The following is a 12307-nucleotide window of genomic DNA, read 5'->3' on the forward strand; positions in this document are numbered from 1 at the left end:
ATATCACAAATTGAACTGCCGGATCAAAAAAATTGGGTGCTATCATATAGCTTTGTATCGTCTAGGTTCACGAGTTGGAGATAAGCGGACTCGAACCGCTGACATCCGCCATAGGGTAAACCACCGCCTCTTAGGCCCCCAACTGATTCTATCATAGAGGACAACGATAGACAATAACTCCCCCTCAAACAGAGCTTACAACTTTCATCGTACTGTGCTCTCCAAATAGCAACTATTCTTAAAATCTCAAAAGGTGCTAAGTTGGAATCCCATTCTAACTAAGGATTCTTGTGGTTCCGGAGGATCTAGCTATAGGAGAACCAGGAATAAAGAGCTTTCCCCCCTTTTCCACCCGACTCTTTGGTCTTAAGAATGCTGGTTTTAAGAATGAGTGATTGGCCTTCTCCGACCCTTACTATCGATCTGAAAGCAAACAGCTTCTGCATTCCATTTATTGAACAGGGTTCTATGATTGGTCTGCGACCCCTGGATGCTGAAGGCATCCTTAAGGTGATCTCGTAGTTCCTACAGGGTGGAGATGATGGGATCGGTCCATGGATTTTCCTTCCTTTTGTCGCATTTCGCTTAAAGGGTTGAAAGGAGATAGTGCATTAAGCTGTTCGCAAGGGCCAACTTGATCCTCTTCCTCAGGGATCCTAGATGAGGGAACCCTAAGAGAGCCACCAACTCCAACTACTGTCCATGTACGATCCATACTAGATCTGACCAACTGCCCATCCTAGCTCCTTTACGTTCTTGACAGCCCATCTTTGTCTCAGTAGAGTCTTTCAGTGGCATGTTTGGGTCCTCTTCCCCATTACTTAGAAAAAGTGAGCCACCGGTTCAGGTACAAGATACTATCATTACCGTCTGGACAATTAGACATCAAACCTATAATCGCAACGACCCAATTGCAAACGCGGAGTTCTACCAACTGAGCTATATATCCCCGAGCCAAGTGGAGTGTGCATGAAGGAGTCAAATGCTTCTTTTATTCTTTTCCTTGGTGCAGCTAGGCCATCCTGGACTTGAACCAGAGACATTGCCCGTGAAGTAAATCATTTCACTAGGGTCCAACCAATTGGGAGAGAATCAATAGATTCCTTTTCGGGAGCAATTCCTCCTTCCTGAATGCAGCATATAACTCTTCATTGTACTGAGCTTTCCAAGTGTGCTTGTTCCTCCGCTCTTCTTTATCATGGCAAGTCTTTATGAAATAACTCTAATGAGAAAAAAAAAAGAAAGCATTAAGAGACCCTCCTAGACCAACCCTAGACATTCTAAGATCCTTTTTCAAACCTGCTCCCATTTTGAGTCAAAAGATAGATAGATAGACACATCCCATTACATTAATCTGAGGCATTTGTAGTGATTGAGGGGGTTGAAGAACAAGTGAATTATTTATCAGCTAAGTGTTCTTCCTATGGCTAGATCCAATCTCCTAGTCCCTACGGAAAGGAAAACAAAAATTTATCATTCTTCCCTTCGGGAAGGGAGGATTTGGAAAATCCTATTGATTGTAGCTTTCTCCAAACCTCCGAGAAAAGCATGAAAAAAAGGCTGGAATGTTATGATCCCTCCGTCACCCTAAAATGAAAGGGGCGATCTCATAGTTCTTGGTCTATGAAGATACGTTGTTATGTGCTCTGTTTTATTTTCCCATTGAAGCCGAACCTAAACCTGTGCTCGAGAGATAGCTATCCATATACTGATAAGGGAAGTATGGATTCTCAAGAAGAAAGGAGCTATGGTGGTCCATCCCGGACTGCCCGGATCCCACAAGTGAATAGAAAGTTGGATCTGCATTGGATCTCACCTGAATCATCCCATCTATCCTCCTGAGGAGAAGTTTGGTTTCAAACCCCAATTCAAACATGAGAAGTACGCCATGCTAATATGCCTTGGATGATCCACATCTCAGGGTTAAGCGCTAATGAGCACATTGAACTATCCATGTGGCTGAGAGCCCTTATAGCCTAGGCACAACGACATAATTATTAGGCGTGCACTCTTTCACTGAGCTAATAGCCCATCGTACGGGACTTCCTAGGGGAGTCCGCTATGCCAAAAGCGAGAGAAACCCCATCCTTCTCTTTCCTTTTTTACGCCTCCATGCCTCCACACAAGAGGGACATAGGGACCTAAAAAAGGGATCCTATTAACTTGTTCTGACCTAGCATAATAAGATCATGAGCTTAGTCTTACTTCACCATCAAGAAACAAAAGAAGACTTCCATCTCCAAGTTTCACTCAGACGTAGCTCACTTATTTTTTGGTGTGCAGCAGTGTCAAATCAAAATACCCAACAAGCATTAGCTCTCCCTAAAAATGAGGTGATCTAGCTGAACCTTCCAGTATGAGTACCTTGTTACGACTTCACTCCAATCATTAGCTGTGCCTTTGGCATCCCCCTCCTTGTAGTTAAGGTAAGGACTTAGAGCATGGCCAGTTCTCATAGTGTGATGGGCGATGCGTATAAGGGTCGAGAATGAATTCACCGCCGTATGGCTAACCAGCGATTACTAGCTATTCTCGCTTCATGTAGGCGAGTTGCCACCTACAATCCAAACTGAGGATGGGTTTTTGGAGTTAGCTCACCCTCGTAGGATCATAACCCTTTGTCTCGGCCATTGTAGCACTGTGTCATCGAGGGCATAAGGGGCATGATGACTTGACGTCATCCTCACCTTTCTCCGGCTTATCACCGGCAATCTACTCAGGGTTCCAAACTTAACGGTGGCAACTAAACATGTGGGTTGCACTCATTGTGGGACTTAACCCAACACCTTACGGCACGAGCTGACTATAGCCATGCACCATCTGTGTCCGCATTCCCAAAGGCACCTCTATCTTTCAAAAGAATTCGCGACATGTCAAGCCCTGGTAAGGTTCTTCGCTTTGCATTGAATTAAACCACATGCTTCACCACTTGTGCAGGCCCTAGTTAATTCCTTTGAGTTTCATTCTTGTGAACGTAATCCCCAGGTGGGATACTCGATGCATTAGCTATTGGACTGCACGGGTCGATGCGAATAGTGCCTAGTATCCATCGTTTTTGGCTAGGAGTACTGGGGTATCTAATCCCATTCGCTCCCATAGCTTTCATCTCTCGATGTTAGTGTTGGCCCAGGAAAGTGCTTTTTCCATTGGTGTTCTTTCCAATCTTTATGCATTTCATTGCTCCACCGCAAATTCCCTTTGCCCCTACCATACTCCAGCTTGGTAGTCTCCACCGCCTGTCCAGGTTTGAGCCCTAGGATTTGATGGCGAATTTAAAAAGCCACATACAGACACTTTACGCCTAATCATTCTAGATAATGCTTGCATCCTCTGTATTACTATGACTGCTGGCACAGAGTTAGCTGATGCTTATTCCTTAGATACCGTCATTGTTTCTTCTCTGGGAAAAGAAGTTCACGACCCATAGACCTCCTACCTCCACGTGGCATTGCTTCGTCAGGCTTTTGCCCATTGTAGAAAATTCCCCACTGCTACCTCCCATAGGAGTCTGGGCCGTGTCTCAATCCTATTATGGCTGATCATCCTCTTGGACCAGCTATTGATCATCACCTTGGTAAGTTATTGCCTCACCAACTAGCTAATCAGACGCGAGCCCTTCCTCAGGTAGATTCCTCCTCTTGCTCCTCAGCCTACAGGGTATTAACAGCTATTTCCAGCTATTGTTCCCTCTCAAAGGTAGGTTCTTATGCGTTATTCACCCATCCACCATTGGAAACACCACTTCCCGTCTGACTTGTATATGTTAAGCATGCTGCCAGTGTTCATCCTGAGCCAAGATCGAACTCTCCATGAGATTCATATGTGTGATAGCATCTACTATACCAGGAATATCAGTGAACCCGATTATTGAAATTGCTCAGGATACCCTTTTTTAGCTTCTAGAATCTATTTCTTAGTTCCCTCTTACTAACTAGAATCAAAGAATTAGTAGATTTGTTCCACCCAAAATGGCATAAGCAAATAAAATAAAATAAGGTCTATAAACAGAACTTCTGTTTATACACCTTATTTTGCTTATTCGGACCCACCACCTAGTTACGATATCACATAGATAGCCTCTACTTATGTACTACAATGGCCAGGACAAATGATCCCACGAGGGTAAGCTAATTTCAAAAACTCAGACACATTGAGTACATCCTATACACGTATCATAAATCTTTACTGAATGTGATATTGGATCTATAAATTTTTTGAACATTCTAAATTTTACATATCTCTCATTATTTAGGACCCTGTTCACCTCACCTTTTTTCGGCTTCTATTGAATCGAGAAATAGGTTTGACTGTCCATCTTTTTTATATAATATATAAATATAAGATAAGGCACCATCCGAATAATTCAAATCAAAGTAATTGGATGTCCGATTCGGGCCTATATGACCTGATCGATCAATTGAAATACTCGAACACTCTACCTTTGTCATATATTCCATACATCACACTGGAGAGATATCATATTCATGGAATACGATTCACTTTCAAGATGCCTTGGTGGTGAAATGGTAGACACATGAGACTCAAAATCTCATGCTAAAGAGCGTCTAGGTTCGAGTCCTCTTCAAGGCATAATATTGAATATTCAGAATGCTCAATGAATTGGAATAAGTACGGCAGTGGATCATGAAATCTTGGTGATCTTCTCTATCTAATGAATGGGGAGTCTGCTTTGAAATCATCCATCTTGCATCCACCCCACCCTTCAAGTATATGCTTCAATAGGAATCACACAATGGTAGATTGATACAATAGAAACCTCTGATAAAATGCCCCCCCATAACCCAGCAGATAAAGTAAATTACATAGTCCATTTTAGGGATTGGCGACTTACCCATTCAGTGACCTTGGCACTGGACGTTTCCAAAATGGGTACTATCCATTTGGGTGAATTCAATAACAGATACCTGTTGGCATTCCAGCTTTCCTTCTCCTTTCAGGGCCTATCCGAAAAAGAATCCAATACTTCTTGGTCATGAATATCTAAATAGAACGAACCGCTTTGTCGATTGCTTCAAAACAATTAGAGTTAGTCGGTTAATTGGAATGTGCATTATCCATCTGGAATGTGTATTATCCTTATAGAAGTCAATTGAGAAGATCCATCGACCTGAGACGAAGAGAATTGTCTATCTATTTTATTTAGTTATTCAGTTAAACCAATGATTCATTATTGTAGCAGAGAGCAACAACCATTTCATTCGACATGCGTATTTTTTATTTTCCAATGTATTTACATATTTCATTAATGGAAAAATTTTGATGTAGTGAGTAATATCTTTAGTTGTTCGCTGTTCAAGAATTCTTATTTAGGCAATTCATACCATCCATCCCTAATGTTTTGATCTAAGATTTCAATTCTTCCATGTTTCAGTAGTAGTATATTGTTCCATGGAGCTGAGGTTCAAAATATGGAAGAAATGGGTGTTTCTACTACTCTACCACTCGGTCAATTCTGTTATGCTTAATCCCTATTTCATGGCCACATATCTTTCTGGCTAAGGAATGGTAAACCTTTCTCTTGTTACATGAATCCAATTTTCATTTCATCCGGCAAAAGCGATCTTTTTCTCAACAATGTCTTTGTAATTTGATCCAATAGCATTTCATTAGATAGGAACAGCTTTGATAAATACTGATAACTCTCAATGGAGTATTAGAACAAAAAAATCCATTAGATAATAAACTATTGGTTCTAAGGCATCTCTGGTGATGAATCAACAATTTAAAGTACTTTTCTTGCATATTCTTGATAAACTAGCATATATATATAGATGCAGAAAGATCTGTTTGGGAAGTAAGAAATCCCTTTGACATCTCTTCATCTACAAAGAATTCTGAAGTGAAAACACAAAGACAACGGGTTAATCTTTGAATAGGAAAAAGAGTGGATCTGCAGGGTCCCAAATGAATTGGCTTATTCAAAAAAAGCCTTGTTCTTTGGAAGATCTATCTCGTGTCTGGTACTGCATGGTTCCACTCTGCAAGAACTCTAAATCGTTCTCTTGATGCCTATCCTCTTCTTCTTAAATGATCTGTTTACCCCGAAATGACCGGGCCCAATAGGGAAATCCCAATTCATTGGGCCTTTCGATACAATCTAATAGAAAGCCCCAAGGGCGCCATATTCTAGGAGCCCAAACTATGTGATTGAATAAATCCTCCTCTATCTGTTACGGGTCGATGACTTCTTCTCCTTCCCTTTCTTCAAATTTCGATTCGTATTGCTCATAGATAAATCTTTGATCAATGATAGAACAAGATCCATTTTGCATCATATCTAAGAGATTCTTTGGTTCAGGATGAAGGAGCAATGTCACTCGATCATTATCAAACTGGCTACAATCTTTTTCTATCCGTGAGGATCCCATCAGAGCACCTTCTACTTCTAATAGGCCATGAACTAGATCAGAATCATTCTCAACGAGTCCATAACAAGTGATCGCATTTTTTTCATCGAGTCCAAGTAGAGACCAAAGGTCTTGAGCGATCGATATGGCAGAACAACTCAAAAGATAAAGAAGTATTGTTAATTTCTTCATGCTCTTTCCAAGTTTAAAGTACCATTTGTACAAATAAGAATCCCTTTTGTTACATGATTTCTTCTTCATATAGATAGATATAGGATCTATGGAGCAACTACTTAGAAGTACGTTTTGTGCAACAGCCCTTCCTATCTGACAGAAAAGGATCCCATGATCCTGAACTGATCTTACCTGGGATTGCAAATCCCATGTCTAGATTAATTTCTTCTATGTAATACTAATCGATAAGGCCTCATTGATAAGTGCTACAAGATCTTGTACATTGGAACCCATGGTTATGGACCAGAATCCATTAGTATGGAACATTTTCTTTTCCAAGTAAAATCCCTTAGTATATGAAAGAGTGAAGAAGTGCTTTTGTTGTTGTGGAATAAGAAACCTTTGTATCTTAATGCATGTATTTAATTTATTCAAACCTATTAGAGCGGGATCCACTTTTTAGGGAGTATGAGTCGAAGCAATAACAAGAATATTTCTAGTGGAACATCTTTCACAATCCCTGGAGAGATAGTTCACTAATAGACCGAGGGATAAGTAATTTGACTCATTCACATCCAGATCATGAATGTTTGGAATCCATATTATGCAAGGAGACATTGCTTTTGCTAATTCGAATTGAAGGGTGATATAAAATCGATCTATTTCCGGCATTATATCCATAGTTAGCGCATTCATCATAGTTGGAAGCTCCAACTCCATATCAAGGTCACGGTCGATGTCGTTACTATCATCAATGTCGTCACTATCATCATTAAGAAAACACTTTTTATCTAGGAATTTGTTAGAAATACTATAATGAAAAGAACATAGGAGTTTGTTACTTGGTATTTGACCAAACAGGATCGTCCAGTTCCTATAGAACCTATCAGTAAAATAGCCTTAAAGAGGGATAGAGCTAAGCGGAGTGAAAAAGGTTTTCCATGAGATGGGAATGAAAACTATTAGCCCCATAGGAGGTTTATGAATAAGTGATTGTCTGATAATGAGCAAAGAATATCCTTCTTTGTGCTAAACAGGATGTATTGAACTTATAACTCATTAGATACTTTTTACGAATGTCAACTAAGTATCGTAAGTAAATTGCTCCAGGTTGTTCAATCATTTGATAACCAGAGTTATTCTTTGATAAGTGATCACTATGAGTTAGACTCAATAGAATTTGATCAATCCTTTTTTCTGTTGTTAAGGTGGAGAACTAAACCAAGAATTCTCTTTCTTTATCATTAATCGAATCACTGTTTGAGACCTAGGGTTCTATTTTATCATCAATCCAATCACCATTCATGTTTTTTCTTTTTCTTATCAATGAATAGATCTCCTTACTTGTATGACTTAGATGTCTCGTATTTCTCAAAAAACCAATTTGATTGATGGGATTTGGTATGATACTAATGAAATCGACGATATCGATGAGATTGATATTCAAATATTTCTTCTTAGAACGTATTGATTTGACCCCATAAGTGGGACCACCACCCCATAGTATGTTGCTGCTAGAAGCAAAACCCCGTATTTCTTCTAGAGAATCTCCTAATTGTTTAAAAGCAACTAGAAAGAGATTCTTTATCCATAACAAATTCAGTTCAGATGTAGGATACCTATCCAGAAGTTTTCATAACTCAATCATGTATGATGGAATCATCAAAGATTTGACCCTTTCAAACTCTATTTGTAACTCACTATAGGCTTGAGAAACAAAAAGAAGATGTTTCCAAACAAGATATCTAGAAACAAGAAGAAGGAAAAGGATTGAATAGAGGAACTCCCGAACATTTGGCGATCTCAGATGTGTCGATATCAATGGTGACTCATTATTTCGATGAATCATTTATTCGAATAGAAGAATATTATATAAACACTTACTTGAAATCTCACTTTTCAGATTCCATTATGGAAGGCACAGTTGTTTCTAAAGAATTTTCCCTGATATATCTAATCCACGCATAATATCATGAAAAATGGATACAAATTTTTGGCTGCTACTTAGTATCCGCAATAGGTCTGATTATCTGAAATTTCAGGTATGAATCAGACATATTCATCTCTGGAAGAGGTTAACAATAAGTTCTTTCAAAATTGACTATTTGTCCTTCTATTAGAAATGTTCCAAAAATGTTTGCATCGAGTAAATAGCTCTACGAACGAATGGATTGGCTCGAATTGGAAAGTGGAAAGATTTGTACAAGTTATACTTTTCATCGCCATTTTGTGGAAATATGTTAGACACCTGTAACTCGATTGGTGAAATAGTATCCTCTCCAAAAAAGCATATTATTTTTTATCGCTGTGCAAAGAAAATATTTTGTTGCGAGTGAACAAGATATTAAGGAATTGTCCATAAGTACAATCATAATTATTGATACGGGACTTTTCCACATAAAAAGGGAATCCTTTGTTACAATAAAAGCAGAAGTGATGTGGATTATTCAAGAATCAAAGTCGATTTGCTTTATAAAAAGAAGATAACAATGAATTTCTATGAAATGGTTTCACTGGATTCAAACAATTGTCTTGATCGAGGGATATCATTGAAAAATAGTAATCCGTGTTATCAAAAGATTTCCTGCGATTATTTCTAGTATGGAATGAGTCAATCATCCACTTTGGTATCTTATTGAACAAAAATGGTGATATTGTTCCTCCATTGATCAAGAATTTCACTTTTTGAGAAGTATCATGATCATCCAATAAGAAGGGTTTCCATTTTTTCAAATGAATGATTTAAAGACCTATTGATTTTAACAAATAATTGCATTAGACCTTTCAATTCATAGATGTGGATCTCGGACCTATGATTGGGGATATTCTAGAAACTCACAAAGAAAAATGAAGTGAATTAGACAAAAAAAGAAGAAACTTGGACAAAAAAAGAAGTAACTTGGACAAAAAGAAAGGAAGTGACTTAGACAAACCTTTTTTGTAGATAACCTCAAACCAATCAATCGAATATTGATTAATACGTAATCGATCGAACACTACTTGAAAATGAAAATGGCTCTCCTGCTCAGAAATGAAACGCTCCAAATATTCCTTTAAATTCTTGCTCCCATTTGACCATTTGTATCTACATGCATTAGGATCCCGATTCATGGATCTCTCGGTTCGAGAAATAAAAATAAGAGGATCGAACCATTTCTTCTAACTCTTTTTCAAATTTGATAAATGTTGGTTGATCGTATATTTCATTATAGTTCTATGATTCAGAGTATCATTTCCTATTTGATCCCTTTGAATTCTATATTCGAAGTTGCGATCGGATCTATTCATTAAAAAGAATCGATTCAATACATTTCTCAATACATTTTTTATGTACCCATAGGTGCTATATTGGATTTGAATCATATTTCGGATCAATCTATATTGATTGACTGCCTCCATTATGTTGTTGCTAGCAAATACCATTAATTTTAATTTTGTATCTTCCAAATCAGTCCCGCAGGAAGTCCAGAGCCATTTTTTTCTGATCCTTCGATAAAAAGATTCTTTTTCTTCATAAAAACTTGGAGGTAGAACCAAGAAAGATTTCTTTTTTAATTCATCCCTAAAGTTGAATACCTTGTTCAAGAATTGTTTTTAATCCAATCTGTAGGAATCAATAGAAAAGGCAAATCCCTTATATACATCATATATGGCTCGGTTATTGATAAAGTGAAGAGATATGCTATTTCTTGAACTTCATATTCAAAATCATGGTGTAACATGTATCCCCCCCTATTCTGATCATGGAATAGATGAAATAAACCAAAAAATGGATTTTTGTTCAAGAATGAAATCTTATTGGAACTATTAAGTTCATCCTTATCACATCCCGGATCTGAGGAAATAGGATGAATTGAGATGGTATTTTATAAATACGTAATTATCTTGAATATATTAACTATTTCTTTATTTTCCGATTAACTGGAAAGGACAAAAGAAACATCTTGTTCTTTCTTCAACAATTTCTAATCTCTAGTGGACCTCTCAGTAGGATTCGAACCAGATGAAGTTCTGACCATCTGTCAGAGAAAAAAGAACAAATAGATCTTGTAGGATTCCCAATAAATTCTTCGATTTCTTACGGAAGTAGATGATTATTCATTTGCTTCTAATGTTCTATGAATAGCCAAGACATTGAGGAATATCCAGAAAGGCATTTAAGGAATCGGTCTAATTCTATCTTTGTTTATTCTGTTTGAAGAAAGGAAGGATCCCAAAGAATTGATCTTTCTTTTAGTTGTTGAATCTCTCTTTGATTGTTCAATGTGTGATATTCTGAATCCTCATTACTAATGGAATCAAAATGATCTCTGGATTGATTAGAAGATCCTTTCAATTGGCTAGAATCCATTACTTGAACAAAACTGGATCTTGTGGAATCATATTGAATATTTGACTATACATTCCGCACCTTGCTAAAAAATCGATCTTTCGTTACCAACCACACATTGTCTAACCAAATAAATTCTCTCTCGATATGTTCCTCAAAAAACCCCGATTCATGCAGATTCTTCCCCCAACTAAAGAAGAGATCATGGCGGAATTGTCACATATGAAATTCAGCACAATTTTGCAAAGAAATAGCCTCTTATTTCTCGAGAAGATATGGGAAACATGCTCAATATCATTTTATTGAATAGTTGACCCAGCGCCTTGTTATCTGAAGAAACCTTCTCCTTTAATTGGTATTTTTGACGGAAAGCAAACATGAGATAACAAATCCAGTCTTTCACTAAGATTTCAAATAGCTGTCTCGAATTCAAGTTGATTATGTTTCGCCTCTTCCTCAGAGAAAGATGATCAAACAATTCCTAATCATGGTCCTTATGGATCGGATCATCCATAGAATATACAAAAAGAAACTCTAGATATTTCATATCTTTCTCTTTGAATGAGATCTCAATTCCAGCGATGGTTTCATTAGATATCTTACAACTAGAATCCCTTTTTTTTCCGATGCATTTCCTCCACTACTATGAACCCCAGTTAGACTCAGGCATGATACACTTTTTAGTTCTTGGGAGAACCCAAGTACTCTCTTTCGGATCCAGGAAATAACTCTCAGAGATCTTTTTTCCTTTTGCAAGATACAGGAGTGAAACAACCAATCCATTGATATTAGAAAACCCAAAAGATTATTCCAATGTATCATTTCTAGGTCCAATGAAATTCATATGTATAGGAAGAAGCCCTGTTAAATAGAGATTTTTTTCTTTTGACCATCTTTCGATTGTTAATACGATATATAAGGATCGCTACTACAAGTAGTACTACACCCTTGATCGTGAAATATCGATTGCTTGTTAAACCCTGTAAATGTGAATTGCGTGAAAGTAGGATACTCTAAATTCGGGAGTCTAAGAGTTTTATAAAACATACTTGATGGGAAAAAAAAATGTGAATGAAAGATCCCACTGAATTGAATTGGGTCCATGAATTTAAGAAATAATGAGAATTCTTTATCTCTCTCAATATCTCTCTTAATTTGAAAATCTCGGATTTGAATTGATGTCTTTTCATTGAGTCCTTCTAAATTGCATGGCTTTATCCTAAATATTTCATTTGAATTGGAATTTAGTTATTCACCATGTATGAGGATCCCGCTAAGCATCCAGGGCTAAATAGTTAAAGCGCCCCACTTATAATTGGCGACTTCATAGGTTCAATTCCTACTAGATGCACGCCAATGGGACACTCCAATAAAATAAGTCTATTGGAATTGGCTCTGTATCAATGGAATCTCATCATCCATACATAACGAATTG

The 12307-nt window shown here is 37.6% G+C and overlaps 1 pseudogene; it reads right to left on the reverse strand.

The window, feature by feature from the left end:
• Nucleotides 1-5494: 5494 nt before the first annotated feature.
• Nucleotides 5495-12062, reverse strand: LOC125421070 (protein Ycf2-like; annotated as a pseudogene).
• Nucleotides 12063-12307: the final 245 nt, after the last annotated feature.

This window comes from Ziziphus jujuba, chromosome 7, assembly GCF_031755915.1.
Source record: "Ziziphus jujuba cultivar Dongzao chromosome 7, ASM3175591v1".
Lineage (NCBI taxonomy): Eukaryota > Viridiplantae > Streptophyta > Magnoliopsida > Rosales > Rhamnaceae > Ziziphus > Ziziphus jujuba.